General features: G+C 38.6%; 1 protein-coding gene and 1 pseudogene across 1 annotated transcript in view; one reads left to right on the forward strand and one right to left on the reverse strand.

Moving 5' to 3' along the window:
• IMMP2L (inner mitochondrial membrane peptidase subunit 2) overlaps positions 1-21,993 on the reverse strand; it is an 880,236-nt gene that overhangs the window by 729,980 nt on the left and 128,263 nt on the right. The window lies entirely within an intron of this gene.
• LOC122904992 lies at positions 639-1,261 on the forward strand (annotated as a pseudogene).

Here is a 21,993-nt window from a genome sequence, read left to right on the forward strand (position 1 = left end):
CATTCTTACATACAGCAAACGTTCTTAAAGCCAAAGGCACAGATTCATCACATTAAGAGCAAGCTAACTTCTGTCTACTCCATGGCCCATGATTTACTATGTTCTAATACAAAAAACAAACAAACAAACAAACAAAACACCTGTAAGAAGTGATTATCATTGGTCTCAAAGAGGAAAGTAGGGAGAAAATGTGGTCTAATGTGTCTTGGGTCAGAAAGCACTTATGTCCCTCTAGGATTTCCACCTATGTGCATCTGGAGTGGAGGGTATGGCACAATGCCATACTTACATACTTACATACATACTTACAAAGCTATCATACTTAGCCACAGTTTAAGCCATTTTGGTGGAGTTACTGTGCCTTAAAGATGGAAACCTAAAATTCCCTCTATCTCTACTCTTAATGGTTCTGGTCTGGGAGCCAAAATGACATTTGAGCAGAGACCCAAATGGAGAAGAAGAGAATCAAGTAGTTGGGGTTCTAATCTCAACTGTTATCCAAATCTTGGATTTCTACTGCTTATGTTCTTTCAAATACGGCAATTGGCATTTAAAAAAGACACTGGATCCAGCACAAGCTGTAGCACCACGATGAGTGAAGAGGAGAAGGCACTGGCAAGTCCCTGCAGGTGTAGGACATGCAGGGCAATGGACACTGAATGTCCCTGCACCTGGGTTCATAGCCCACAGCAAAGATAAGGAACACGAAGTCTTCTTACTCAGGGACTCCTGGGTCCATGTAATGCACCAGTGCAAGATCTGGAGGGAGCTCTTTTATTCTCTGCACACACTTAACTTCGGTATTGGTAGTGACAGCACGTAACAGGTGCTTTGGCAGCTGGAGAATGGGGAGCTGGAACAAATCTGGCCCAAGACTGTAGTGGTCTGGAGTGAGTACCAACCACCACAGGCACATAGCAGAGCAAGTGACTGGTGGCATCGAGACCATCGTCCAACTGGTGAACCAATGGTGTCAAGACTGCTCCCAGAGGCCAGCACCCTAACCCACTTCAAGAGAAAAACTGATGGGTGAATGGGTTGGTCTGGGTAGCATTGACTGGCCACCCGTGGGCCCACTTCCTGGATGTCAACCCCAGGTTTGCGCACTCGGATGGCACCATAAGTCACTATGGCTTGTACGAATACCTGATCTGTGCCACCTGGGCTGCACACCTGTCTGTCGGACCCTGCCCTCCCTGCTTCTGCATCTGTGGCCCAAAATCAGGGCCAGTATGTCCCCTTGCCAAAGGCGACACCCTAAGTTCCTTCCCCAACATTAAATTCTCATTCAAGAAGAAGGAGAGAGAGGAGAAAAAGAAGGAGAAGTAGTAGTAATAGTAGAAGTAGTAGTAACAGTAGTAGTAGTAGTACTAGCAGCAGCAGCAGCAATAGTAGTAATAGTAGTAAGAGTAGTAGTTAACAGTAGTAATAGTAGTAGTAGTAGTAGTAGTAGTAGTAGTAGTAATTGCACCATGGACTGCAGAGCCACCAGAATAGCCAGGTCCTCTGTGTAATCTCGATTTCACGTTGGGCCTTTTACATCTGTAGACCTGGAGGCCAGCAGAAGAGGGCAGAAAGGATACCGTGCCCTATGAGATAGAACATGTGTGAATGCTTTATAACCAGAAAGTGCCTTTAGAAATGGCCACTGCACAACTGCATGGTCAGTGTCATGGTGCAATGCGTCAGTGCTAATCACATGTGGTTCGTGGGGACCTTGTTAAGATTGCTCTCCCAATTTGCCAGGGGTCCCTGGGACAGCTGGAACACCTGACCACAGGACATCAAGGGACTAGGTGAATAATCAAACCACCATCATAAGCTGCCATTATCTGATTTGCCAAACCATACAACTAGATGGGCTCAACAGCACTCCACTCCCTTGAAGACTGGGAACATGGCCACAGCTAAGCTGAATGAGTAGATGACTCAGACTATTGCAGTGCCTACCCCTAATGCTTCAGCACTTCTCCCTCAGTCCACATAAACTGGCATCACAAGAAGTTCCCTCTGGCCAGTTAATGGAAGAGAAAAAAGGATGGGTGTTTTTCATGCACAAAAGGATCTGCACTGAGCTGGCAAAAGCTAGGTGTGAGTGGTCAACACCTATACATACACCTGTATATATACAACACCACCAGTCTCCAGTGGCCCCTGAAACACAGTGGTAAAGTGAAAGCCTTCCACTGTGAAGAGCTTTAGGAGGTATAGTCTAAGGTAAGGGTATACACTAGTTAGTCGTTAGTGGCTTAAGAGTTGACAGGCTAGACAAGAACTTAGAACAAATGGGAAAACTGGTTCAGTTCAGTTTTTTTTTTTTAAGATTTTTTATACATATTTATTTGGCAGAGAGAAATCACAAGTAGATGGAGAGGCAGGCAGAGAGAGAGAGGGAAGCAGGCTCCCCGCCGAGCAGAGAGCCCGATGCGGGATTCGATCCCAGGACCCTGAGATCTAGACCTGAGCCGAAGGCAGCGGCTCAACCCACTGAGCCACCCAGGTGCCCAGTTCAGTTTTACGGGGCCAGCTGGGAGGCAGGAACTTGTGAAGTTGAGATGCTGACCTATAAAGCAAAGTATATGCTTAAAACGAATAATGTATATACAGTGTCGTCTTTTCCTGAGGGTATGCAAAGTGTAGGTGAGCTTAGTCCCTCTACTTTCTTTAAGTCTAATTTAAAAATATATTGGCAGCATGCTTTCTGGATTTGGTGAAAAGCATGAAATTATAGATTCGCAAAGTTCAGTGAAACACAGGAGGAAAATTACAATGAAAATCACACCTATACAAGTTATAGATAAACATAAAACTAAGACAAAGAAAAACACCTTTGAAAGCATCCAGAAAAAAAGTAGACATTACACACAAGAGAATAATTACATCAATTTTTTAAAAATAAGTTGCTGGTTTTTTTTAAAAGATTATTTATTTATTTATTTATTTGAGAGAGAGGCAATGAGAGAGAGCATGAGCAAGGAGAAGGTCAGAGGGAGAAGCAGACTCCCCGTGGAGCTGGGAGCCCGACGCGGGACTTGATCCCGGGACTCCAGGATCATGACCTGAGCCGAAAGCAGTCGTCCAACCAACTGAGCCACCCAGACGTCCCTAAAAATAAGTTTTTTAATGGAAACGTAACACACACAGAAAGGGGCACAAACGTGATGATTCGGCATGACTTACCACAACGTGAAGATAACCATGTAACCGCCACCCATGCTAGTAACTACACCACGGGTCTGCCCGTTCTGAGTCACTACTCTTCCTCCTTCCCAAAGGTAATCATTACCCCGGTTTCCAAAACCAAAAATGAGGTTTGTCAATGGTTAACCTTTATACAAATTGAATATGTGAGGTATTCTTTTTCATCTGGCTTCCTTTAACATGATTGAGATTCATCTATGTTGCCACCTGGACCAGCTGTTCATTTGTTTCCATTGCTGTACAATGAATGACTACACCACATCTGATGAATATACCACAATGTATTCATTGTACTGTTGACAGACCTTAGAGGTGTTTCCGCGTGGGGCTATCAGGAGGAATGCTGCTATGAACACTCTTGTGTACATCTTTTGTTGTACACATGTACGCATTTTCGTTGGGCTCTCTATTATAACTAATAACCAACTTGAAGAATTTTTTTGTCCCTGAAACTTTGGACTTAGTACCAAATGGAGGAAAATGGTTTCAGTAAGTTAGAAGTGGACTTGCTGCTATCCCATGGAATAAATGTAACTCTACATGGAAAGAAAGGGGAAGATATTGACATTCGAAAAAAGTAGCAGGGGAAGCAGTGCCCTGCTCGCAGCATTTCGGACACATTAGGAAGTAGTACAGAAAATCATGAACTGGGCTTATTGCACTACCCTGTGCCCAAGTGGGTCCCTGACCACACATTTAGATACTCCAAAAAGATGCCAAGCGGTAATTTTCATTGACAGGACTAGCAGTACCACTGCAAACTGTAAACTGTTCAAGTGGTAACTAGAGAATGTTTGATCTTTTTATTGTTGTTTTTAAAGGCAAATGTCCTGTGTGGTTTGCTATGGGTTCTGTCACACAAAAGTCATTTCACTCTACTCTGTGTTACTTGGCTGTCAAAAGACATAAAATGAGCTGCAGTAAGAAGACCTCTCTCGAGAGGAGGGAAGAGGACACGTATCTGGCCCCATACCCAGATCACTGCCTTCATCTAAGGCGTGATCCACCCTTTCCAGTGATGTATCGGGACAGTTCAATTAACTACCCTCTGTCAATCAGAAATAAATTTTGGTTCAGAGAGGTGGGGAAAAGCAGTGGATTCAAGCTAACAACTGTTCCATATGAATATTAAATCATTCTGGAGAAGCCATCCGTACAACAAATGAATCTTCATAGAAGAAATCATGTCTTCACGAGACTCTGCCCATTCCTTCACTCTGTTCACTTCGGTCCTTAATATTATTTGTCTTTTTGGACTCAGATTCCTTCGCTCAACAAACGTGAGCTGCATATTGTACTACGGTAAGCCAAGTACTTTCAGTGCCAACTATTTGAAAATGGAATGTGTGTGCATGTGTGTGTGTGTACACAAACACACAATTATAGACATTGGCCCTGTGTGGCCTCCAGCTGGGAACACTTCTAAGCACACCAATTATTTAAGTTCAAGTGTGATTGTATGTATATTTTGTGTGTGAGTGAGTTTATATCAGGGAGAGAGACAGAGTAAAGGAGACGAGGAATGGGATAAGAAGCAACTAAAGTTATGCTGGACAAGGAGAGCAGAAATCATAAAAAAACTCATGAGAAAATGTGAACATATTTAGAGCACAAGAATGATGTGAGCCTTCACTCACTCCTCTCCTCTGTACAACCACATTCACTGCTCATCAAGTGCTTTGTCCACATCTTGTGTGCTCCTCACAGCTTATATAATCAAGATCTACCTTTAAAACTATTTGCAAAAATGTCTATGCCACAACTGTTTGGCTGACAAGTAATTATATTTTATCTTCCAAAAGAAAATCAAGCATAAAACAGCCCCACAAGAAAAGAAAACTGACACCCTGCTTCACAAAGGAGGCAAAAGAGATTTAACCAACACCTTAAGTTTCTGTCTAACCAACCATTAATTTTAAATTTGATTTTGCTTCTTATATCACAAAGCACTTATTCAAAAATAGCAGAACCCCTATATCCATATGTTGTCCTGCAAAAAGAGAAGAAAATACTATTATTTGTATTTCTTGTTCAAACACTCTAAGAATAAAAGAACTGTTTTCAGAAATGATGAGGTTCCTGCAGATAACATTTACCCACGGGATTTGAGGCTTTTTTGTGACATAAAGTGCAGAGTACTTTGAGGATGGTTACAGATTCAATGGCACAGAAAAGGCTTTTAACTTTGGCTCATTTCCTCTGACCACCATGCCTCCATTCTAAATTATAACCTCTCAAAGCTACAGATCCTTTAAAACTAGCTTTTAAACTGCCTTTCCTTAGTATCATCACAAAATAAGAACACTTTGTTACTTGAAAATAAAAGCACAAAATTATCGGACTCAATAACTGTTCTCATTATTGCAAACCCACAAACAAGGCACAACAAAAATTGTTTTTGCTAATAGCTATCACTTGAGTGACCAAGAAATAAATCCAAAAGAAACCAAAGAAAGATCTGCCTTAACAATATAAATGGTTTCTTATTCAGAAACTATATTTAATATCAAAATGCTTAGCACATATCCCAGTGCTATTATTATTGTCCTTAACAGAATCTTAAGCTAAGCACGAAAATCCTGTCATTCACATCTTAGAATAGTACTCATTTTGAAAAAACAAAACTAAAAAAGAAACCACTAAACCACTAGAGAATCCCATTTTTAATTTAGGAATGTCTTTTATAATATAGCCCATAACAAATACTACCTCCTCTGCTGAATTTTGTTTTTGGAATCACTGCAGTACTTTATACCTACAGAAAAGTAATAATAAGAATAGGAAACATAAGATGCATTGGGGTCCCTTCCTCTTGGTTGTGACTGAGCAAGTACTTGGCATCACCAGCAAAGCCAAAACCCAATATTCAACCAGCTGGTTGGGGATAGCAGGGCCAAGCCACATTGGTGACCCACATAGATGAGAGATTGGTTATATACAGGGGGAAACGGGCAAACAGGTAAACATTTGAGGTTAACAGGATCCAGGCATCGATAGATAGATAACAGACAGACAGACATAGAGAGAGAGTTTGTAAAAACCTGTATTTTCTAATTCCATTCCCTGAGAAGACCTAGCAGGAAAGATACTCCAGTAGCAATGAGCATCTTTAGAACCCAGACTTTGGTTTCTAAATGTCTAAATGTCATTTTCCATTTCTTAGTAATTCCAAGGCTGGAACAAACAAGAAAAGTACAAGACATGACTGACCACCTTTTAACATGATGAACTAAGAACAAAGCATCACTTCTACGGTAATCCTGCCCAGAATAATCTGAACTCATTCATGAGGAAACATCAGATAAAACCAAATAAAGAAGTAGCATGATTTGGCTGAACTCTTCCAAAATATCAAGTTCATGAAAATGAGAGAAGACTAAGGAACAGTTCCAGACTGAAGAAGACCAGTTGTGCCAGGCAACTAAACACAAGGTGTCATCCCGGATTCTGGACTCATGAAGAACATCACTGGGACAACTGGTGAGTTGTGAATGAGATCTGAGAAACAGATGGTAATATTATATTAATATTTATTTCCTGCTTTGATTATTATTGGGTTCTGTGGAACAACATCCTTATTTTTTTTTATTTCTTTTTAGCGTAACAGTATTCATTGTTTTTGCACCACACCCAGTGCTCCATGCAATACGTACCCTCCCCAATACCCACCCCTGGTTCCCCCAACATCCCACCCCCTGCCCCTTCAAAACCCTCAGGTTGTTTTTCAGAGTCCATAATCTCTCATGGTTCACCTCCCCTTCCAATTTCCCTCAACTCCCTTCTCCTCTCCATCTCCCCATGTCCTCCATGTTATTTGTTATGCTCCACAAATAAATGAAACCATATGATACTTGACTCTCTCTGCTTGACTTATTTCACTCAGCATAATCTCTTCCAGTCCCATCCATGTTGCTACAAAAGTTGGGTATTCATCCTTTCTGATGGAGGCATAATACTCCATAGTGTATATGGACCACATCTTCCTTATCCATTCGTCCGTTGAAGGGCATTTTGGTTTTTTCCACACTTTGGTGACCGTGGCCGTTGCTGCTATAAACATTGGGGTAGAGATGGCCCTTCTTTTCACTACATCTGTATCTTTGGGGTAAACACCCAGTAGTGCAATTGCAAGGTCATAGGGAAGCTCTATTTTTAATTTCTTGAGGAATCTCCACACTGTTCTCCAACGTGGCTGCACCAACTTGAATTCCCACCAAGAGTGTAAGAGGGTTCCTCTCCAACACATGTTGTTTCCTGTCTTGCTAATTTTGGCCATTCTAACTGATGTAAGGTGGTATCTCAATGTGGTTTTAATTTGAATCTCCCTGATGGCTAGTGATGATGAACATTTTTTTCATGTGTCTGATAGCCATTTGTATGTCTTCATTGGAGAAGTGTTCACATCTTCTGCCCATTTTTTGATATGATAATCTCTTTTGTGTGTGTTGAGTTTGAGGAGTTCTTTATAGATCCTGGATATCAACCTTTTGTCTGTACTGCCATTTGCAAATATCTTCTCCCATTCTGTGGGTTGCCTCTTTGTTTTGTTCACTGTTTCCTTTGCTGTGCAGAAGCTTTTGATCTTGATGAAGTTGGTTACTATAGCACCAAGAACCATAAGATACCTGGGAATAAACGTAACCAAAGAGGTAAAGAATCTGTATTTGAGGAACTACAGAACACTCATGAAAGAAACTGAAGAAGACACAAAAAGATGAAAGACCATTCCATGCTCTTGGATTGGAAGAATAAACATTGTTAAAATGTCTATACTGCCTAGAGCAATCTATACTTTTAATGCTATTCTGATCAAAATTCCACCTGTATTTTTCAAAGAGCTGGAGCAAATAATCCTAAAATTTGTATGGAATCAGAAGAAACCCCAAATTGCTAAGGAAATGTTGAAAAACAAAAATAAAACTGGCGGCATCACGTTACCTGATTTCAAGCTTTACTACAAAGCTGTGATCACCAAGACAGCATGGTACTGGCATAAAAACAGACACATAGACCAGTGGAACAGAGTAGAGAGCCCAGATATGGACCCTCAACTCTATGGTCAAATAATCTTCGACAAAACAGGAAAAAATATACAGTGGAAAAAAGACAGTCTCTTCAATAAGTGGTGCTGGGAAAACTGGACAGCTATATGTAGAAGAATGAAACTTGACCATTCTCTTACACCGTACACAAAGATAAACTCAAAATGGATAAAAGACCTCAACGTGAGACAGGAATCCATCAGAATCCTAGAGGAGAACATAGGCAGTAACCTCTTCGATATCAGCCACAGCAACTTCTTTCAAGATATGTCTCCAAAGGCAAAGGAAACAACATCCTTATTTTTAGGAAATACTGAAGTACCAAAGGAATACTAAGGCATCATGTCTGCAATTTTTCATCTCAACCTAAGAAAACAAACAAACAAATGAACAAACTCCAAAACAAGAATGTATCAGAGTAAAGGGTGAGGGAGAAAGAGAGAGGAGGAGGAGAATACGATAAGGCAACTATAGTAAAATACTAATAACAGGGAATGGGAGTGAAGAACTTATGTTAGCTCTTTGTCCTTTTCTTGAAACGTTTCTCTGAATTTGAAATCATTATAAAATAAAAAGTTTTTAAAAAATGTGCACTTATAAATGGTCACAGACTATTCAGAAAAGCCTTAACTTTCTATAGAGGGCCACAGTCCGCTATGAATTTAAAAAAAAAAAAAAAAGCGTATGCTATAGCTAGAGGCAGAACACAATCTACATAATTCAAAAAGCACTTAAACCAAATCACAACGTTAAAAGGGCTTTTATCACCAATATGTCTAAAAAATGTGAACACTTGCCTGATTCAAGGTGATGTATACCGGGAATTATATATACCATAAGGATAAAACTGCAAGAAATTCCTGATACTCATATAAGAAAAAGATCATGTAGACAGACTCGTCTCCAAGATAAGCCTTCAAGGATGGACCAGCTGACTGCCGCGTGCGGGGAGTATGGTCAGAAGACAGTGCCCATGTCCGGAGAATTCAATCTCCTGTAGTCCACATGGGGGCTGCCCACATCCCACGACAAGGCAGGGGCCACAGGAGGCAACCCTAAGGGCAATACCACCTGAGTTTCATGGGAACTGCCCAATGCTGCAGCTTCCCCTTCGAGCACAGCCCCCAGCCCCTGACGCACATCTTACACCCGAAACTCCACCTCACTGTTCACCTCTGGGGAGCCAAACCCACAACGAGGACTTCCTTTGTTATTTGATGAAACATAGCTCTGTAAGGACACCTTTCACAGTTCAGCTTGTGAGTGGGTCATGTCATTTCTGACTCACGAGACAGCCATGAATTTTCTTAAGGTGAATTCTGCCTCTAACTCTCATCCATTTACCTTCTCATGCTGTGTGACAAAAGAATTGTACTTTCCCCTTTTCATGTTAGCCAAATATAAAAGATAATCGTTATTTAAACAACAAATTTCCCTCTTATGGTCCATTAGCTCCTGCTGCTTGTTCCTGTAGTGAAATTGAAATATAACAAAACGATTTCCATGGCAATAGATAATAATCTAGTAAATGTGAATTTCTGGCTTAGCAACAGAACAAAATAGGAGGAGATTATGGGACTGCAGTGGGACTAAATTTCAACTTCTGAGTATTTTTAGTTTCACATTTTAAAACAAAGCAAACACAGACAAATTCATACACACAGAAATATGAAGAGTCAAACTCTAATTATAGGATAAGTTTAAAAGACAGATTTCAATGATCCATTTGCAATATTACTCCCTACCATTACTGCCAAAATACATTCAACTATGATAAAAAAAATTTACTTGTAAATTTGAGAATTCCTACAAGTTTTATTTGAAAGTCTATTATCTACTTTAATACCAGCTCCAACTACTAACATATTATTCCATTATGTTCATTTTTAGTAATAATTATAAACATGGATGATGATTAATACATAAATGAGAGATTTTCAAAAGACCTCTGAATCTCTACAAAGCCTAGGAACAAAGGAGCTGGACAGTTTGTGAGCATCACAAATACAGCCCCAGATCTTACCTAATACCCAGGGAGTCAAAGCTCTCCATTCCCCCTGTGAAACATGCACACCAAGGCCCTGGGGCAGGATACTCTGTTGTTCAGTCTACCATACACGTGCTCTATTTTCCCTACACCCCAAACTGTACACTCACTGAGAGTCAATGTTTTGTTCCCACACTTATTATCAGTTGTTCTTGCTATAATGGCAATAATTAAACTGTTCACTATCTGATGAAATATAAGTGCAAAAAAGGAATTTTTGTATCTTAGCAAAATAACTACAATGTTTTGCAAAGATCCGATAAAGATGAATCACAAAAAAATATGAACAAATTGAGTATGAACAAAGCTAGACTTTGGACAATTAAGGAAACAATTACTCATATCGAGAAAGTATTCTACGTGCAGATTGCTTTGTGTCTTAAATTTTTGCTCTTAATAACCCAAACTGCAAATTGTAGATAATGTATTGTCTGTGCTTTACTCAATAATGACTATGCAAAACTCGAGGTTGTCAAAAGGAAAAAGCTCCAGCCTTACAGCAAAAAAATGACAAAGAATAAGTGAGACAAACCTATGAGTTCAAGGAAGCCTAGACCGAAATCTTTAATATTAGCAACACAAACACACCTCTCTCTGACTTGCCTCCACTCTCCAGGTGGGATTCCAGCCTTCTTAGAGATGGCACCGAGCATAACCCCCTTGTCCCTTGATCTGCAATACGCACTGCTTCAATCACAGGCTAACTCCTCCTGGACGGCAGTGAAGGGTTAAAGATGGTTCTTCCCCTACTTGCTTCACTGTCCTCTGCCTGCTTTGTATATATGGGTTCCTCATTACCCACTTCTCCAAATTATGGTTGAGTTACTTTTACTCACATCACTCCTGACACCAACGAAGTCTGACTACAACTGGATGTCCTACAATTCAATTCAATTCTGGTAGCTCTCCAGAGTTAGCATCAGACTCCACATGTTCAAGATGTTCAAATGGATGTCCTGCAATTCAATTCAGTTCTGATAGCGCTCCAGAGTTAGCATCAGACTCCACATGTTCAAGGGCTCAGTCCCCCAAGAATGACCACTTTAGACATTAGTCACAAGACACTCCATCCAACTTGCCTACAAAGCCGGGGGTGGGTCCCCCAATCCCCACCCTTTCAGATTCAATATCTGAAATGGCTCAGAAACCTCTGCAAAACATTTTCGTAATTACTACTGGTTAATTACAAGGAATACAGATGAACATTCAGGTGAAGGAGGTACAAGGGGCAAGGTCAAGCACATGGGTTTCTGTCCCCTCAGAGTTGGGGTGTGCCACCCTCCTAGCACGTGGGCGTAACTCTCAAGCTCTCTGAGCCCTGTCATTTAGGGATTTTTATGAAGGCTTCATTACCTAGGCATGGCTGATTACATCATTGGCTATTGATGATCTACTCAATCTCTACTCCCTCTCCCTTCCCCAAGGATTGTGTGATGGCTGAAACTTATAAGCTTCTATCAAGGTTTGCTATCCTGGAGACAAGCCCCCATCTGAAGCTATCTAGAGTTGCCTCCTTAAAACAAGCCCCCATCTGAAGCTATCTAGAGTTGCCTCCTTAAAACAAAAGATGCTCATATTATCTTTATCACTTAGAAAATTCCTAGGGTTTTAGGAGCTCTATGCCAGGAACTGGGAACAAACTGTACTAGATATTGCAGTATCTAGTGCCTACAACTGCTCCCCTTGTATTACCTTTTTAAATTTTTTTTTAAGATTTTATTTACTTATTTATTTGACAGATCACAAGTAGGCAGAGACAGGCAGCGGGAAGGGGGGGGGGGGAAGGAGGCTCCCTGCTAAGCAGAGAGCCTGATGCGGGGCTCAATCCCAGAACTCTGGGATCATGACCTGAGCCAAAGGCAGAGGCTTTAACCCACTGAGCCACCCAGGTGCCCCTACTTTTTTTCAAAACAAACAAACAAACAATCAAACAAAACAAAAACACCTTCCATTTCTCCTTCCTTCCCTCTTCCCTCCTCAGGTCTGTACCAGGTAATAGGCAGGATTTAAATCACAATGTATTTTCAATTAGACTTACACTTTGTTGTCAACTGTGCTCAGAGAATACATGCAATCTGTAAACTCTGTATGCTAGTAAGGGTTATTTTATTCTGCTCCCAAAGTCTCATATATAAGAATGGCTTATGGTTCAGTATCTCTGGAAGAACATTTCCCTGGTAACAACCTATCTATTTCTCAATATCCATTTACTGTTTTACTTTAAAAATCCTCCCCATCACCAATCCTCACTGCCAGGCGTACAACTTTGCAATCTAATGGCTAAAACCAGCAGAAATTAAAGCTTAGCATCTGCTTACAGAACAAGCCATCCCTCCCTGAAGACTGACAGACCCCTTGGAATCTTGTGTTTTTTATTCTCTGTTCACATAAATGGGTGTTGTATACTTTTCCCGGGAAGGACAGGCCTAAAGTTAGCCAAGAGATGTGTGGAAGACACTCACTTTCATTCTGAATTGAAGCATTGTTTTTTATTTCCATGTTTACACATTTGTAAAATTTTCTCCTTTCAGTGATAACAACCTTTTTAAAAACTAGCCTTCAAGGGGCGCCTGAGTGGCTCAGTCATTAAGCCTCTGCCTTTGGCTCAGGTTATGACCCCAGGGTCCTGGGATCGAGCCCTACTTTGTGCTCCCTGCTTGGCAGGAAGCCTACTTCTCCCTCTCCCACTCCCCCTGCTTGTGTCCCCTCTCTCGCTGTGCCTCTCTCTGTCAAATAAATAAGTAAAATCTTAAAAAAAAAAAATCTTCAAGATAGGAACCAGCTAATGATCAGTCTGCTAATCAAGTCTCACATCTACCAGCCAATGCATTTAATATATCACAATTCTTCAAATATTTCTCGCATTACGATATATATTGTAGTCAATGACAGTATAGTCTAAGTGACAGTGCTTTTTTCTTTCTTCATGGCACATAAAACAAGGATACACCTGAGATTTGACAAAATAACTTCCTCTCCCAACAGGCTCTGGTTGACCACTAGAGATAATCCACGTGAAGGAGGGAGCACTGGAAATGGCATACTGTAAGTGCTCAATAAATCTTAACTTGATATCATTATCATGTTTCTAAACCAATAACTGAAGTTTCAGAAATAAAGGTAAATTAAATTAGAGTTCAGATGTACTCCCCTTATTCTACTTTTTTTCTTTGAGTGCCTTTGTTTATTTGTTTCTGTCCTAATTGTCTAAAGTTTTCATCTGTCTCCATGAAAGAACAGTAAAAAAAAAGTCTGATGGAATTGTTAAAGTTTGTGCTAAATGACAGCTCATAGTATTCAAGCTCAATGGGATGAGATATTTTCAAATCAAAGGAATTTATACATCAGATCCTTTCACTAGCTACCAAATCAAAAAAGAAGGAATCTCATTGGAAAATAGACTATAAGACAATTCTATAGTGAGGAATCTCTGAAAATGTCTCTATCTATCATTGTTTTCCCCTAATAAATGTACCAAGACCTATTTTTAAATGTTGTGAGCTATTTTCTTTCACATCGCAATTCTACCCTCAGCTATTTTTTCCTATTTCCATAAACAGTAACTTGAAATGGATCTCTCCTTCAATTAGAAAGCAATCAATTGATTTTTAAAATTATAGACCAATTTTATTTGCCTTCATATTACTACTTATACTGATAAGTATAAGTAGTATATATACTGTATATCAGTATATACTGATATATCAGTATAATATACTGTATATCAGTATATTATATTGATTCATACAGTAATTTTGGAATTATTTTACCTGTCAATGAATGTGGGAATATAAGAAATATTCAGATTTTAATGAAAATTATAATACAGTTACACGATTTCTAAAGGTGAGTAAATAAGGCAAACAATATAGCTTTTTGGTATTTTTATATATGAAACTGTTTCTTTCCTCAGCTCTTCATGGTTTTTGCCTTTCTCATATTTAAAATAATTTAACTGAAAACAGTATCATTTCCTCTCTAGTCAGGTATAAAAAATATATAGCCAACTGTAGTAACATTATTCTGCAACATTCTCAAGCAAAAACTATTAGATATTGATTCAACTTGGACACTCACCTAAACAAGTATTATTCAACAAACTTTAACTATAATTCTAGTTATTGAATTTTGATGTATCATATTGCCCTAAGAACAGAGAAAAAGAGTTGAAAAATCATCTGTAAAAATACAGTATGATTATAATTCAATATAGATTGCTAGTCTGCAATTTTAATTTTTCTCCAAAGGAAACATGAAAAGCATTTTAAGTTCTTAGAAAAATCACATTTAAGACACATATTCACATTACATGGTCCATGTTCAACTAGTCTTTTGTCTACACATACATACATATACCCCAGGTGGGATCAAGCCTCGCATTGCACTGGGCTCCCTGGTCAGCGGGGAGTCTGCTTCTCCTTCTCTGTCTCCCCTCTGGCTTATGCTCTCCCTCTCACTAACTCTCTCTGTCAAATAAATAAAACCTATGAATGAATGAATGAACAAAAGAATGAATTATAGCACACAGCACGTGTAAATTATTTTTAAAATTTGACCATATAATAGCATTTTCAGTATCCTTACATTGTCTTCAAAAACATGATTTTTGAATGGCTGCAACTGTGCAGTCCAGCATTTGGATAGGTCATTGTTTATTTACTAGGTGACCACTTTGGACATTTAGAACATTTACTGCCATAATAGCGTAAGAGTAAACAAACCCTTCCCTTTTCTCTGGTCTCTGGTTCTCAGGAAAAATTTCTAGAAGTCGAAAATGTTAAATAAAGTCATGTAAACATTTTCCAGGATTTTTATGCCCCCACCAAACTGTCTATCAATGACCTTTGCCCACTTTCCTTCAAAGTCAATGCTTTTTCTCCACACCTCTCGCCCCTCCCTTTTTTGTGGCTGTTCTTCATACATGAGTGATAGGTTCAATATTGCAAATACTTTTCAAGGTTCTTATTTGCTTTTTTTTTTTTGACAAATAAGACATCTTTATTTTGCATAATCAAATCTATCAAACTTTCCTTCATTATCATTTCTTCTTTTTTTTTTTTTTTTTAAACCAAAGAAAGCTTTCCTTGTGCCACTATCAAATGATTCACCCATACTTTCTTCTAAGTATTTTACAGTTTCCATTTTGGACATTTATTTCTTAACTCATCTAAAATGTATTTTGCATATAGGATCAGTGGAGACCTAGTCATGTTCTTTTCAGACAAAATTGTTCTAACACCAAGTTTAAACGATCAACACTTTTTAAATTAAATGTATTATTAATGATCTTTTCACACCTTATGACACCTCTTTTTTGTGTTTTTTTAAATCTAGGGTATAAATATGTAGTAGCATATCCCATGTTTTTAGCTTCTTTCCAGAGCACAGAATGAAGATTCTCCTCCATTCCTACTCTTACCCTATCAGCACTATGAAGGAAAAGAATCAACAGAATATTCTATATTATAAAGAAAAATTTTATGTTTTGGCTCAATATACAGACATGCCAAGTGTGTCTGTAACATACTACTCTTTTTTTTTTTTAAGATTTTATTTATTTGACAGACAGATCACAAGTAGGCAGAGAGGCAGGCAGAGAGAGAGGAGGAAGCAGGCTCCCTGCTGAGCAGAGAGCCCAATGTGGGGCTCGATCCCAGGACTCTGGGATCTGGGATCGCGACCTGAGCTGAAGGCAGAGGCTTTAACCCACTGAGCCACCCAGGCACCCCAGTGTAACATACTACTCTTAAAAGCATACTCAATCCTCTAGCTATTAAACAAGATTCAGAAGTGAAAGCAGAGGATAAGGTTACCTAAGTTCTATCTTAAACTGCCATGAAAATACCTGCACTACCTCCAGTATATCAACATGGCATGGAGTAAACTGATGAAATGTCAACTTGCCCCAGAAGCATTTCCTGGCCCCAGTCCCACAGTCCAGCTCCTTGAAGGACTTCTCCCAGGGCTTTCCAAGCCACCTGAACATGTCTGATCCTAACATTTATAACCTTGTACTTCACTTTCTGACTTACACACAAGTCTCCCCACTAAACCATTAGAGCCTCGGAAGTAAAAACTTCATCTCAGGCATCACTTTATCCCTATCACTGAGCTAACAGAAAGCAGTCCGTATAATACCAGTTAAGCATGGGTGCAAGATTTCAAGATTTCTAGGCTCTTTCAGGTCTGTCAGTGATTAATGATTAAAATAACAAACAAGTCATTTAACCTTTATAAGTCACTGGCGACAAATTCAGAAATGGGTTATTTCTTAATAAGATTATCTACTGAATCTCTCCAAGATCAAAATTCTGTAAGGACATAACCTCTATTGCCAGAACCCAGTCTTGGACTCCCTGCTGCTTTATCTCCGCCCTGATGGTATTCCCTAGTTCTGGTCAGTTTGGTCCTTCTAAACTGTCCTGACCTTCTCCTCCCTACTCCACAGTCCATCTCAAATGTTCCTACCCTGCTCTCCTCGGGGTTTTTTTAAGTGATCAACCACCTTTATATGTCATCTGAATGACAATACCTTCAGTAGAAGGTACCTTTCTTGTGCTAAGTTTACATACTGGTGCACTGCGTGGCTTAATGGGAAGGTATTAGTGATGTGAGATTTCAAGCACTAAGTCTGTGGAGTAGCTCTCAGCTTATCCTGCCTGCATCTTCGGAAAAGCATACAGCGTGAGGCATGATTGCATTTCTGCTCTGAAATAAATTCTCTCTGTAGTAAAGGCTATTTTATAATTTTACTACTCACATTTCCATAATGATCACCAACAGAAAGGACACAGGATATTTTAGAATCACACCAAAAAAAAAAAAAAAAGAAAAAGAAAAAACCAAAAAGGAAGGAAAAAAAAGACTAGACTGATGAGCCCTTCTCAAATTTATTCTGATAAAGAACGGTTTTCTTTTATGTTTGTGTTTTCCACTTTTTCTGCCATCTCTGTTTTTCAAAATACTTCCATAAATTTTCAGAGTAATGGCACTTTGGACTGAACAGACTTGCTTTTATTTTTTAAGAATTTGACGGCATGTGGTGAAATCGTGTATCTTTTTGAGAAGTCTTAAAATTTCAGCTTGTTCTAAATGTAATCCAAGTTATAACATGAGTTAAAATGAAGTCTGAAAGAAAGAAATTCATAAAAATATAATTCTGATTTGCTAGTGAATGTTTATATGCAAATATTAAGAACAGCATTTTAATTAAACAAATTTTTCTATTACCAACCTGTGCAAAGTGTAGAGGAGACAGACTCAACTAACAATAATACAAGGTAGACTAAAATGGTCTTAAAAAAAAAACAAAAACAAAAACAAAAACTACATTCTCCAGTGGCATGAAAGAGTTTTACCATTAAAAGTACATATAGGTAAGTAGAGAGAATTAAAACTGTAGCTCTAATACCCTTCTGACTTTCAAGAACTTCTTTGAGCAATAAGGAAGGGGGAAATCAGCCAACCATGTCCTTTCCAAAGATACACTGCTGATTACGCATCCGGTAGCACTTCTGTAAAATGGGTTCTGACTGGGAAAGGACGACTGCTTACTGTTCAGGAGATCCCTCTACCATCCATGATGAGTGAATAAGAAAAATGTCAGGCAAATTATGGTCATACATAGCAATTCAACTGGTAAACCAACTATAGGACTACATAAGGTGGCAGGAATAACTTGAGAGCTATTAAGCAGCAGAATTGGGAAGACAAGTTCATAATTAAACATTTAGAATTTCCAATCTTCTAAACATCGTCTGAAATGCCAGGTTAGTAAATAAAATCAAGGGGAAATGTTCTCTAGGAGACTGTCTCCCATATTATAGATTCATGGTTTAAAAAATAATACTAATAAAATCAGAGAACAATCCTTCATACATGTACCCTATAAATATCCTGTATATTCAAAACAAAGCAAAGCAAAAGCCTTCTGTTCTGAAACTACCTTTTTATGAAATACCTCTTCTGGTATTCCTGGTGTCTGGCATCAAGTTCTCTTATTCTTATCTAGACTTTATCTACATAATGAAATGGAATCTCTCTCTTCCTTAAGATACTGCTTTTATGGCTCTCTGCTGAAGAAACAGAAAAGCTTCCATTTACCACAAAATCAGACTGAAACTCCTCAAGGTAGAACTCAGGATCCTCCGTATCTATATATCCAACCTGTTTCCTATTACCTTCCCCATAGGAATTTTCTGTTCCATCCACAATACCTCACCAGCTCCACACACACACATAAAGTTAAATTGTGTCTATTTACACTTGTTTTCTCTATGGCCAACCTCACATAGCAAATTATCTACCTCCTATCCAAACCCAGCTCAACTCCAAAACAATTTCCTCCAAAAAGTTCTCTTAGGTCCTTCAAATCCATACTACTTTCTTCCTTATTTTTTTTTTTAAGATTTTTTTTTTTTTTTTTTTGACAGAGAGAAATCACAAGTAGATGGAGAGGCAGGCAGAGAGAGACAGGGAAGCAGGCTCCCTGCCGAGCAGAGAGCTCGATGCGGGACTCGATCCCAGAACCCTGAGATCATGACCTGAGCCGAAGGCAGCGGCTTAACCCACTGAGCCACCCAGGCGCCCCCTTCCTTATTATATATAATGTTCATTCTGTCAGTTTATCCTAAATGTTGTTTTAAATTACAATCAGCTGTTTTCATAGCAATTCTATATTAAAATTCTCGAAGTCAGAGGGTTTATCTTTTATTTTGTCTTTCCTAGGATATTTAGTATATCACATGGCAAACAGTAATTATTCAAAATACATGTGCTATTTTAAAATGGTCAATAAAATAATCAAGTTTAAAATCTTTGTTTTTACACATGAAGAAACAGAGAACAAAAAGTAATATTCCAAAATCACACACAGCTTGAAAGCCAAACCCAAAACCCAAAGCTCTATACTTCTAAGATGGTTAGGAATCCTGCAGAGAATCCTAGAAGGGTAGACACAAGGATCCTTTCCCATGTAATACTGTAAAAGTTAGGATCCTTTGATTTAAAAAGCAGCTTGAGGGGTGCCTGGGTGGCTCAGTGGGTTAAAGCCTCTGCCTTCGGCTCATGTCATGATCCCAGGGTCCTGGGATCAAGCCCCGCATCAGGCTCTCTGCTCTGCTTTATTTTTCTTAAGAAAAATAAAAAAATAAAAAGCAGCTTGAATTCCGAATGTGGAATTGCTATCATACCTAAATGTAATATTGGGGCTAAATTGGCCATGCTATTTTGAAATCTTTGGATGGCTTATGCTTATTTTTTTTAACTGACATATTATTATAAGGGCCATACCTAGAACAACCCCACATACCTTTAGTAATGAACTAAGAGCAAATGACAGTATAACATACAAGGAGTTTCACTGCGAAGGCATGACCTTTCCATCATATTTAACCCTGCCCTAGCTCATAGAACTTTATCTACTTGGTTAGAAAATAGATGGCCACATAAATTCATACTAGTCGATCTATTTTCTAAAATATTTTGAGTACAAAGAACATATATTCATCTGAGAAGGTAATTAGCATACCATGGAATGATATACCAGTGTAACACAATTAAAACTGGTTACCACGGGGCGCCTGGGTGGCTCAGTGGGTTAAGCCTCTGCCTCAGCTCAGGTCATGATCCCAGGGTCCTGGGATCGAGCCCCGAGTTGGGCTCTCTGCTCAACGGGGAGCCTGCTTCCCCTTCTCTCTCTCTTTCTGCCTCTCTGCATACTTGTGATCTCTGTCTGTCAAATAAATAAATAAAATCTTAAAAAAAAAAAAAAAAGGTTACCACAAAGAGCTTAAACAACAGGAGTGTTAGGAATTACTGAGAGCCTTTTAGCAAAAAACATTTGCCCAACTGCTATAGTAACGACAATGAAAAATGTTCTTTCTTGATGATCTCATCCAGAACACATTATATTTGACAGAATACAAAAGAATTCAAACTATAATAGGCACATAAGGGACACCAATTATGATCACCCTCTCCCACAAATAAAAAAATTAATTTTTGAGCAAAACTATAAAGTGTTTTCAATGTTTCCTAGAACTCTCTCTTTCCATTTAAGAATGATTGACTACAGTCTGTTACGCTCAAGCACTTAACTATCCTAGAGAAAAGAGGCAGAAACAAAGTCTATATACTCCACTTCTTGTCTATTTGAAAAAAATTTTTTTTTAATTTGGAAAGGACATCACTTCATTCTTAAAGTCCCTACACACTAAAACTAAAATTCATTTTAAACTTTCATATCCGACAAAGACAATAATATCAAATAGCAGCCCACAATTCCCTAAAGGAGTGATGTCAATCAGTCTTTCTTAAATTAATTCAGTGACCTACAATAATGTGAGTTCTTTATACATAATGTCTGTCAGTTGGCAATATAGAATCACTTCTGGTGTCTGAACTCCAAAAAGCTACTGAAAAAGAGGTGTATCTTAAGTAGTTCCTTAATTCCTACTTCACCTGGAATCCGTTTCTTATAACAATATCAGAAAAATTAAAATCACACCAGGAATTGCTTGCTATAAATACAATTCTACAAATTAAATACAAGTTTAACCAGGATTTCTGCTAATGTCTAATCAGTAGTCTTTCTGAGTCAAGATCCCAAAAGTCCAGGAAATCCCTTCTACCCATCTGGGTTACTGAGTTCACGTATGCTTACACAGCTCATTTTTTAGTTACTTCATAGATGGTGTGCAACTACATTCTTCAACTAAGATTTCAAAGGTCTTGAGAAATGGAAATACTCAACTTAACATTTATCTGTTGCCCTTGAACTCTTCTTTGACTTATGATGATTCCTGAGAATGTAGGTGCTCCCAACACAGTGACCACCTGAAAATTCAGGGGAAAAAAAACCTTCAACTACATCAACTTAACAAATAACCCCACACATTGGATTATACAAACAAACAAACAAAAAAGTATTTAGAACAGTGTACTAAAAATTTTGAATAGAACTCCATGCACAAAATATCTGAGGAGTTCTGAGCATTTTACATGATACTATCCATAAATTCTAGAAATTGGTTAATGAAGAACAATTATCAGAGAAATAGTATGTCTAAGATCAAAAGCAGGCAGGATATTACATATTTAGATTTATATATAAATCTCTATAAAAATTTATATATAAATTTTTGTCCAGTTTACAAATGTAAGTGAGACGAGGATAAACATAAATTATAACATGAACACATTTTCTGAGTTTCCCTCTGATATCACTGGTTTTTCCTTCTCATTTTCCTGTTCTAAGTTAGACTACCAGGGCTAAGGGTTCAGGCCTAAAATCTCTTCTTTCTCTATTCACTGTCAAGCTCAGAGGTCAGCAAACTACTTCCTGCCGGCCAAGTCCAGCCTACAACCTATTTTTTTATACATAAAGATTTAGTAGGATATAACCATACCCATTTAATTATTGTTATCATATTTCACAATACAGGGACAGAGTTGAATAGTTGTGTACTGTGTGGTGTACTGCCTGACCTTTTACAGAAAAGGTATGCCAACCCTTGCCTAAGGGATCTCACTCAGATCCACAGCTTTAATCTATGTCTTGACAACTCAAAAATTCTAACTTCAGTCCTGACCTAGATTTGCATTTCAACTTTTCAGGCCATATCTACTCTTGAGCTTCTAATGGGCATGCAAATTTCACACGTCTAAAACTGGAAATTTGATTTCCACCTACCCCCACCTGCT

Source organism: Neovison vison, chromosome 4 (assembly GCF_020171115.1).
Source record: "Neovison vison isolate M4711 chromosome 4, ASM_NN_V1, whole genome shotgun sequence".
NCBI classification, from domain to species: domain Eukaryota; kingdom Metazoa; phylum Chordata; class Mammalia; order Carnivora; family Mustelidae; genus Neogale; species Neogale vison.